Below are 8,910 nucleotides of genomic sequence, written 5' to 3'. Positions count from 1 at the left end.
CCTACCCTACCTCTTGCTGGCCCTGACTCCCAAGTCCAAGTCCAAGTCCATCCAAGTCCCGCTGTCCCCTGACTTGGACACTGGACACCAGATTCACCTGAGGAGACGGTGGCCAGGGTACACTGGCCCCAGAGATGGAAGTCAGGGTCAGTGGGCTGGCCCTGTGCTGGGGGGGCATGGAAACCCACCCAGGGTCCCCAGGGAGCCCCAAGGAGCTGCAAATCTGTCTTCCTAAAGACCCTTGCCCCCCACCCAACAATCACCTGCCTGCCTCAGGCCTCTGGTTTGGGATTTGAGTGTCTGCTGACCCCTGACCTGGTTTGTTCCCGTGAAGTCACATGTTCCCTGCCCCTCCCGAGGTTCAATGCCCCAACCCCTGATTCCCTGGGCTCCCTGCAACCCAGGCCTTGGGGATCCGGCCCCTCGCCTGGTCCGGGCCCTGTTCCATGCCCGCCTGGGAGGCTCCTCTACCTTCAGCCCAGGTGGCTCTTCTCCAGCGCCTTCAGGCTCCTAGCTGACCTGATCCTGTGTGCCCTGACATGGAACCCTCGGTGTGAGACCCCCCAGCTTCCCTGGGGCCGCTCTGCTCAGGGTTTTTTGTAAAGTTGTCAATCTTTGTGGCCCCACCCAGTTTCACTGTGGTTCCTGGCTTGGCCAAAACCCTGAGGGCTGGCCACGGGGGACAGCCACGGAACCCCTTGGAGAGCCCTGCCCACCGATCCCCATGGTCACTCCTGGGCTGGACACATGGAGTCTATCACTGTTATTGATCCTCACAGTGCCGAAGGCGGCCTGCACTGGGTCCCTTCTCTTCTGGAAATGAGGGCAGATTTGAGCTGTCTTGTGTCCACCCATGCTGGAGCTGTGTTCTCGGCTGGAGAAAGGCCCGTGGGGGCAGTGGGCAGGGGGCGGGCCTTGGTAGGCTCTGGGACGTGATCAATAGGATAACACCTTGGCAGTTTCTGGGGTGTGCTCAACAGGACCACAGTGGCAGGTTAAGGAGTGTACGTCTCAGCTGCTGCTGTCTCGGCAGGCTCCAGGAGCAGACACAGTGGGTTCCCACTCATGGAGGTGGGACTGAAACCATAGCTGAGTCCCAGGGTCTGTTTGACTTAGGAAGCAGGGCTGAGATCTCTTCCTGCAGCTGTGTGAGCTGTGAATTTATCACCATGGCCATCTTTGTGAACTCAGCAGCTGTAGGTTATCCAGATGGACAGCAGGTTCTCCAGCAGCTGGAAGGGTCTGTTCTTGGCAGCTGTGGGTTGTGTAGGTGCGTGCGTGCCAGTACTGGGCTGGGTCTGGCTCTGAACTGCCTCCACAGCAGGTCCAGGCCCACAACCCTGTGCTCCTGGAGCCTGCCTTCAGCGGATCTGAGCTGGTGGCCTTGCGAAAACAATGACTGAGGGACATCAGGGCAGGTTGCCAGCATTCCCACTAATGAGTTGGGGCCAGGGGTGCCAGCAGCAGTGTACTTTGTGAGCTGTCACGTCGGGTGACAGGTGGCACATCACAGCGCACTCCCGGATGAACAGCTCCAGAGGAGGAATACTGTGGCTTCTCTCCAGTGAGGGTGCTCCAGTCACACCTGCCTCCCACCTCAGATCATAAATGCAGCTCAGAAACAGATCTGAGGGCCTCTACTCCAACAGCAAGGGCACAGACTCTTCCCCAACAGGGCTGTGACACCCACAGAGCAAAGTGGAAACCTTGCTCAATGCCCAGTGCACACTTCCTGTCAAGGGGATGACCGACGGCAGGCATTCACACTAAAAACAGCCTTTGCACCAAAGTGTATTAAACCTATGTAGGCTACTCCCTTATAAAATAGCCCTCAAAGACCACAGTAGACAACTGTTTCTCCTAAACTCACAAACTGGGAGAAATATGAGTAAAATGAAGAATCAGAGAAACCACTCCCACCTAAAAGACCAAGGGAATTCCCCAGAAGGAATAAACAATGAGACAGACCTCTTGAGCCTAAGGAAACCAAGTTCAAAAAGGAAGTAATGAAAATAATGAAGGAATTATGAAAGGCTATCAACAGAAAGACAGATTACTGTTAAAAGGAATTAAAAACTCGAGGAGGAGCAAGAAAAATTAGAAAATTCCTTTGCTGAGAAGAATGCTGAGCTCAAGGCAATGAATAGCACGATAAATCTTGTAGAAGAAAGAATAAGTGACCTGGAATATAGACTAGTGAAAGGTATCCAATATAAAGAGCACACAGAAAGCCAACCCCCTCCCCCAAAAAAACAAACAAAGGAAAAACACCTATAAAAGCAGTAAGAGGAAAGGCCACCTCAAACACAGCAACCTAAACAAGATGAAAAGGCAGAGAAATATTAAACAGACAAAGGAACATGATAAAAGCCCACCAAACCAAACAAAAGAGGAGGAGATAGGGAGTCTACCTGAAAAAGAATTCAGAGTAATGATAGTAAAAATGATCCAAAATCTTGAAAACAAAATGGAGTTACAGATAAATATTCTGGAGACAAGGATTGAGAAGATGCAAGAAAAGCTTAACAAGGACCTGGAAGAAATAAAAAAGAGTCAATCAATAATGAATAATGCAACAACTGAGACCAAAAGCACTCTGGAGGGAACCAACAGTAGAATAACTGAGGCGGAAGACAGGATAAGTGAGGTGGAAGATAGAATGGTGGAAATAAATGAAGCAGAGAGGAAAAAATAATTAAAAGAAATGAGGACAGCCTCAGAGACCTCTGGGGCAGTGTCAAATACCCCAACATTCCAATCATAGGAGTCCCAGAAGAAGAAGACAAAAAGAAAGGTCATGAGAAAATACTTGAGGAGATAATAGATGAAAGCTTCCCTAAAATGGGGAAGGAAATAGCCACTCAAGTCCAAGAAACCCAGAGAGCCCCAAAAAGGATAAGCCCAAGGTGAAACACCCCAAGACACATATCAATCAAATTAACGAAGGTCAAACACAAAGAGCAAATATTAAAAGCAGCAAGGGAAAAGCAGCAAATAACACACAAGGGGATTCCCATAAGGATAACAGCTGATCTTTCAACAGAAACTCTTCAGGCCAGAAGGGAATGGCAGGATATACTTAAAGTGATGAAAGAGAAAAACCTGCAACCCATATTACTGTACCCAGCAAGGATCTCATTCAAATATGGAGAAATCAAAAGCTTTACAGACAAGCAAAAGCTGAGAGAATTCAGCACCACCAAACCAGCTCTTCAACAAATGCTAAAGGATCTTCTCTAGACAGGAAACACAGAAAAGGTTTATAAACTCAAACCCAAAACAACAAAGTAAATGGCAATGGGATCATACTTATCAATAATTACTTTAAATGTAAATGGGTTGAATTCCCCAACCAAAAGACGAATACAAAAACAAGACCCCTATATATGCTGTCTACAAGAGACCCACCTCGAACCTAGGGACACATACAGACTGAAAGTGAAGGGCTGGAAAAAGATATTCCATGCAAATGGAGGCCAAAAGAAAGCAGGAGTAGCAATACTCATATCAGATAAAATAGACTTTGAAATAAAGGCCGTGAAAAGAGATAAAGAAGGACACTACATAATGATCAAAGGATCAATCCAAGAAGAAGACATTGTAATTATAAATATGTATGCACCCAACATTGGCACACCGCAATATGTAAGGCAAATGCTAGCAAGTATAAAAGGGGAAATTAGCAGTAACACAATAATAGTGGGAGGCTTTAATACCCCACTCACACCTATGGATAGATCAACCAAACAGAAACTTAGCAAGGAAACACAAACTTTAAATGATACAATGGACCAGTTAGACCTAATTGATATCTGTAGGACATTTCACCCCAAACAATGAATTTCACCTTCTTCTCAAGTGCACATGGAACCTTCTCCAGGATAGATCACATCCTGGGCCATAAATCTAGCCTTGGTAGATTAAAAAAAATTGAAATAATCTCAAGCATCTTTTCTGATCACAATGCAGTAAGATTAGAAGTCAACTACAGGAAAACATTATTAAAAATACAAATATATGGAGGCTAAACAACACAGTTCTGAATAATCAACGAATCACAGAAGAAATAAAAAAAGAAATAAAAATATGCATAGAAAAGAATGAAAATGAAAACACAACAACCCCAAATCTATGGGATTCAGTAAAAGCAGTGCTAAAGGGAAGGTTCATAGCAATACAAGCCTACCTCAAGAAACAGGAGAGAAATCAAATAAATACTCTAACTCTACAGCTGAAGAAACTAGAAAAAGAAGAAATGAAGCATCCTAAGGTTAGTTCCTAAATAAAAATTAGGGCAGAAATAAATGCAAAAGAAACAAAGGAGACCATAGCCAAAATCAACAAAGCTAAAAGCTAGTTCTTTGAGAAGATAAACAAAATAGACAAACCATTAGCCAGACTCATCAAGAAAAAAAGGGAGAGGAATCAAACCAACAAAATGAGAAATGAAAATGGAAAAATGACAACAAAAACACAGAAATACAAAGGATCATAAGAGATGACTGTAAGCAACTATATGTCAATAAAATGGACAACATGGAAGAAATAGACAAATTCTTAGAAAAGTATAACCTTCCAAAACTGAACCAGGAAGAAATAGAAAATCTTAAAAGACCCATCACAAACACAGAAATCGAAACTGTAATCAGAAATCTTCCAGCAAAGAAAAGCCCAGGACCAGACGGCTTCACAGCTGAGTTCTACCAAAAATTTAGAGAAGAGCTAATACCCATCCTATTCAAACTCTTCCAGAAGGTTGCAGAGGAAGGGAAACTTCCAAACTCATTCTATGAGGCTGCTGCTGCTGCTGCTAAGTCACTTCAGTCATGTCCGACTCTGTGTGACCCCATAGATGGCAGCCCACCAGGCTCCCCTGTCCCTGGGATTCTCCAGGCAAGAGCACTGAAGTGTGTTGCCATTTCCTTCTCTAATGCATGAAAGTGAAAATTGAAAGTGAAGTCGCTCAGTTGTGTCCGACTCTTCGCGACCCCATGGACTGTAGCTTACCAGGCTCCTCCGCCCGTGGGATTTTCCAGGCAAGAGCACTGGAGTGGGGTGCCATCGCCTTCTCCATCTATGAGGCTACCATCACCCTAATACAAAAACCAGACACTGATGCCACAAAAAAAGAAAACTAAGGCCAATGTCACTGATGAACATAGATGCAAAAATCCTTAACAAATTCTAGCAAACAGAATCCAACAACATATTAAAAAGTTCATACACCACGACCAAGTGGGCTTTATCCCAGGGATACAAGGATTCCTCAATATTCTCAATTCCATCAATGTGATACACCACATTAACAAATTCAAGGATTAAAACCATATGATTATCTCAATAGATGGAGAGAAAGCCCTTGACAAAATTAAACATCTATTTATGATAAAAACCCTCCAGAAAGCAGGCATAGTAGGAACATACCTCAACATAAAAAAAGCCATATATGATAAACTCACAGCAATCATTATCTTCAATTGTGAAATTTGAAAGCATTTCCTCTAAAGTCAGGAACAAGACAAGGATGCCCACTCTCCCCACTACTATTCAACATTGTTTTGGAAATTTTAGCCACAGCAATCAGAGAAGAAAACGAAGTTAAAGGAATCCAGATTGGACAAGAAGAAGTAAAACGCTCACTGTTTGCAGATGACATGATCCTCTACGTAGAAAACCCTAAAGATTCCACCAGAAAATTACTAGAGCTAATCAATGAATGTAGTAAAGTTGAAGGATATAAAATTAACACACAGAAATCCCTTACATTCTTATACACTAACAATGAGAAAATAGAAAGAGAAATTAAGGAAACAATTCCATTCACCATTGCAACGAAAATAATAAAATACTTAGGAATCAGTTCAGTTCAGTTCAGTCGCTCAGTCGTGTCCGACTCTTTGCAACTCCATGAACCACAGCACGCCAGGCCTCCCTGTCCATCACCAACTGCTGGAGTCTACCCAAACCCATGTCTATTGAGTCGGGGATGCAATCCAACCATCTCATCCTGTCGTCCCCTTCTCCTCCCTCCCTCAATCTTTTCCAGCATCAGGGTCTTTTCAATGAGTCAGCTCTTTGCATCAGGAGGCCAAACTATTGGTGTTTCAGTTTCAACATGAGTCTTTCCAATAAACACCCAGAACTGATCTCCTTGAGGACGGACTGGTTGGATCTCCTTGCAGTCCAAGGGACTCTCAAGAAGCTTCTCCAACACCACAGTTCAAAAGCATCAGTTGTTCGGTGTGCTTAGCTTTCTTTATAGTCCAACTCTCACATCCATACATGACTACCGGAAAAACCATAGCCCTGACTAGATGGACCTTTGTTGGCAAAGTAATGTCTTTGCTTTTTAATATGCAATCCAGGTTGGTCATAACTTTCCTTCCAAGGAGTAAGCGTCTTTTAATTTCATGGCTGCAATGACCATCTGCAGTGATTTTGGAGACCCCCCCCAAAATAAAATCAGCCACTGCTTCCCCATCTATTTCCCATGAAGTGATGGGACCAGATGCCATGATCTTAGTTTTCTGAATGTTGAGCTTTAAGCCAACCTTTTCACTCTCCTCTTTCACTTTCATCAAGAGGCAATTTAGTTCTTCTTCACTTTCTGCCATAAGGGTGGTGCCATCTGCATATCTGAGGTTATTGATATTTCTCCCAGCAATCTTGATTCCAGCTTGTGCTTCTTCCAGCCCAGCGTTTCTCATGATGTACTCTGCATCTAAGTTAAATAAGCAGGGTGACAATATACAGGGGTGACTGGTTCCTTTTCCTATTTGGAACCAGTCTGTTGCTCCATGTCCAGTTCTAACTGTTGCTTCCTGACCTTCATACAGGTTTCTCAAGAGGCAGGTCAGGTGGTCTGGTATTCCCATCTCTTTCAGAATGTTCCACAGTTTATTGTGATCCACACAGTCAAAGGCTTTAACATAGAGAACAAAGCAGAAATAGATGTTTTCCTGGAACTCTCTTGCTTTCTCGATGATCTAGCAGATGTTGGCAATTTGATCTCTGGTTCCTCTGCATTTTCTAAAACCTGCTTGACCATCTGGAAGTTCACAGTTCACATATTGCTGAAGTCTGGCTTGGAGAATTTTGGGCATCACTTTGCTAGCGTGTGAGATGAGTGCAATGTGCGGTGGTTTGAGCATTCTTTGGCATTGCCTTTCTTTGGGATTGGAATGAAGACTGACCTTTTCCAGTCCTGTGGCCACTGCTGAGTTTTCCAAATTTGAGTATATATCTACCTAAAGAAGCAAAAGACCTATATACAGAAAACTATAAAACTCTGATGAAAGAAATCAAAGATGACACAAATAGATGGAGAAATATGCCATGTTCATGGATTGGAAGAATCAATATAGTGAAAATGAGTATGTTACTTAAAGTAATCTATAGATTCAATGCAATCCCTATCAAGCTACCAATGGTATTTTTCAAAGAACTAGAACAAATAATTTCACAATTTGTATGGAAATACAAAAAATCTCGAATAGCCAAGCAATCTTGAGAAAGAATGGAACTGGAGGAATCAACCTGCCGGACTTCAGGCTCTACTACAAAGCCACAGTCATCAAGACAGTATGGTACTGGCACAAAGATAGAAATACAGATCAATGGAACAAAATAGAAAGCCCTGAGATAAATCCACACACCTATGGACACCTTATCTTTGACAAAGGAGGCAAGAATATACAGTGGAGAAAAGACAATCTCTTTAACAAGTGGTGCTGGGAAAACTGGTCAACCACTTGTAAAATAATGAAACTAGAACACGTTCTAACACCATACACAAAAATAGACTCAAAATGGATTAAAGATCTAAATGCAAGACCAGAAACTATAAAACTCCTAGAGGAAAACATAGGCAAAACACTCTCTGATGTAAATCATAGCAGAATCCTCTATGACCCACCTCCCAGAGTAATGGAAATAAAAGCAAGAATAAACAAATGGGGCCTGATTAAACTTAAAAGCTTTTGCACAATGAAGGAAACTATAAACAGGGTAAAAAGACAGCCTTCAGAATGGGAGAAAATAGTAGCAAATGAAGCAACTGACAAAGAATTAATCTCAAAAATATACAAGCAACTCCTGCAGCTCAATTCCAGAAAAATAAGTGACCCAATCAAAAAATGGGCCAAAGAACTAAACAGACATTTCTCTAAAGAAGACATACAGATGGCTAACAAACACATAAAAAGATGCTCAACATCAGAGAAATGCAAATCAAAACCACAATGAGGTACCATCTCACGCCGGTCAGAATGGCTGCGATCCAAAAGTCTACAAAGAATGGAGAGGGTGTGGAGAAAAGGGAACCCTCTTATACTGTTGGTGGGAATGAAAGCTAGTACAGCCACTATGGAGAACTGTGTGGAGAGTCCTTAAAAAACTGGAAATAGAACTGCCATATGATCCAGCAATCCCACTGCTGGCCATGCACACCAAGGAAGCCAGAATTGAAAGAGACACGTGTACCCCGATGTTCACCGCAGCACTGTTTACAATAGCCAGGACATGGAAGCAAACTAGATGCCCATCGGCAGATGAATGGATAAGAAAGCTGTGGTACATTTACACAATGGAGTATTATTTAGCCATTAAAATGAATGCATTTGAATCAGTTCTAATGAGGTGGATGAAACTGGAGCCTGTTATACAGAGTGAAGTAAGCCAGAAAGAAAAGCACCAGTACAGTATACTAACGCATGTATATGGAATTTAGAAAGATGGCAACGACGACCCTGTGTGAGAGACAGCAAGAGACACAGATGCATAGAACAGTCTTTTGGACTCTGTGGGAGAGGGCGAGGGTGGCATGGTTTGAGAGAACAGCATTGAAACATGTATGTTATTATACGTGAAACAGATCGCCAGTCCAGGTACAATGCATGAGACAGGGTGCTC

Source organism: Moschus berezovskii, chromosome 21, assembly GCF_049115385.1.
Source record: "Moschus berezovskii isolate FMDL1 chromosome 21, NW_MosBer_1.0, whole genome shotgun sequence".
Taxonomy (NCBI): Eukaryota; Metazoa; Chordata; class Mammalia; order Artiodactyla; family Moschidae; genus Moschus; species Moschus berezovskii.
Note: the sequence above shows the minus strand (reverse complement) of the source record.